Below are 2,249 nucleotides of genomic sequence, written 5' to 3'. Positions count from 1 at the left end.
ATGTTTGCCACTTCACATCTGTTTTGGACTTAGGGCGTCGCCATATTCCTCTATTTCCTCTTTTATTTCAACATGATTTATTTCATGACGGCTAGCCACTCCCCGCGACACATTTCTCTTATATTTCACTTTTTTTTTCTTTCTGAACTGATAATATGCCATTAATATATCTATAGAATTAGCAAAAGCTACAAGGCCATTATATCCTGTCCCTCTCCCCTCCAAAAAATATATAATCTTTTGTCTTTCTAATTCTGACATCTGTTGGACCACACTGGATTTTGTTGAGCTGTTTAGTTTCATGCCTTGTACCTCATTTTGACGGTTGGTTGGGAACAAGGGATTTAGCCCAATAGCTGCCACGGCTCCTTTTATAACTGTAGTTGTATAGGGCCATTTACAGTCGGATATTATGAATTGCTTCAAGTGCAGCTTCTTCACTCCACTGTGAAGAGTTGTACACGATTAGAATGGTGAAATTACATTTTACTGCCTTCTTCTCCCAACAATGAATTTCAAAAAAAGGGCCATTATCATTTGACATCTTTGCTCATGTCTTCCCATTGGTCACAAACCACCTCATTCACCTAATTCCTCGATTGTTAAGCATCATCTTTTGGTTACTTGCATATCTATAATCCTATTGATATCGCCTGATTGTCCTTGCTCATCCCTGTGTGATCTATTAAATTCAAGTTATTTGCCCATGACCATCCAGACAAACCCTGATCCAACAAAATGTAAGTCAGTATCAATAAATCTTTTGGCCTGCTAGATGGTTATTCGTCAAAGGAAATGAAAATCACTCTCCAATTCTGTCTAGTTGTTAATAATGTAATTAAAATAATTGTCTTTAACGAGCCACTTGTTTTGACGTCATTTTGTAATCAAGTTTGTATTGTATAGAAGGGAATTTTACTCCTTAGGGCCTCATCTCAGAAATTCTAACATAATACAACTTTTGAATCTGCATGTTTTACACATTCGCACTCTCACAACCCAGAGTCTTTTATTCATCCACCATTCTCCTGTTGTAAATGTACTTAATTTCATCTTATAAGTTTCTTGTTTAATTTCATATCATGGCCTCTGGTTATTCCATCCCCCCATTTTTTGAAGAACTGTCCAGTCTATGTCTGTTACCTAGTTGGTTCTCTATATTAAATGTAAAAGTCATGCGAGCTACTTAGATTTATAATTAATATGGTTAGAAAGGTTATTAGATTACAGTAGGGTTGAGGGTCAAGTCAATTGGGAGGTTAGTTTGAATGGAGAAAAACTGGAGGAAGTGAAGTGTTTTAGATATCTGGGAGTGGATTTGGCGACAGATGGAACCATGGAAGCGGAAGTGAATCATAGGGTGGGGAGGGGGCGAAAATTCTGGGAGTGTTGAAGAATGTGTGGAAGTCGAGAACATTATCTCGGAAAGCAAAAATGGGTATGTTTGAAGGAATAGTGGTTCCAACAATGTTATATGGTTGTGAGGCATGGGCTATGGATAGTTGTGCGCAGGAGGGTGGATGTGTTGGAAATGAGATGTTTGAGGACAATATGTGGTGTGAGGTGGTTTGATTGAATAAGTAATGTAAGGGTAAGAGAGTTGTGTGGTAATAAAAAGTGTGTGGTTGAGAGAGCAGGAGAGGGTGTTTTGAAATGGTTTGGTCACATGGAGAGAATGAGTGAAGGAAAGATTGACCAAGAGGATGCATGTGTCTGAGGTGAAGGGAACGAGAAGTGGGAGACCAAATTGGAGGTGGAAAGATGGAATGAAAAAGATTTTGAGTGATCGGGGCCTGAACATGCAGGAGGGTGAAAGGCGTGCAAGGAATAGAGTGAATTGGAACGATGTGGTATACCAGGGTCGACATCCTGTCAGTGGATTGTACCAGGGCATGTGAAGTGTCTGGGGTAAACCATGGAAAGTTCTGTGGGGCCTGGATGTGGAAAGGGAGCTGTGGTTTCAGTGAATTATTACATGACAGCTAGAGACTGAGTGTGAACGAATGTGGCCTTTGTTGTCTTTTCCTAGTGCTACCTCACACACAGGAGAGGGGAGGGGGTTGTGGCGAAGTGGCGATGGGAATGAACAAAGGCAGACAGTATGAATTATGTACGTGTATATATGTATATGTCAGTGTGTGTACATGTATACGTTGAGATGTATAGGTATGTATATTTGCGTGAGTGGACGTGTATGTATATACATGTGTATGTGGGTGAGTTGGGCCATCCTTTCGTCTGTTTCCTTG

The sequence above is a fragment of the Panulirus ornatus genome, chromosome 46 (assembly GCF_036320965.1).
Source record: "Panulirus ornatus isolate Po-2019 chromosome 46, ASM3632096v1, whole genome shotgun sequence".
Lineage (NCBI taxonomy): Eukaryota > Metazoa > Arthropoda > Malacostraca > Decapoda > Palinuridae > Panulirus > Panulirus ornatus.
The sequence above is the reverse complement of the archived record's forward strand: the minus strand, read 5'-3'. Positions refer to the sequence as shown.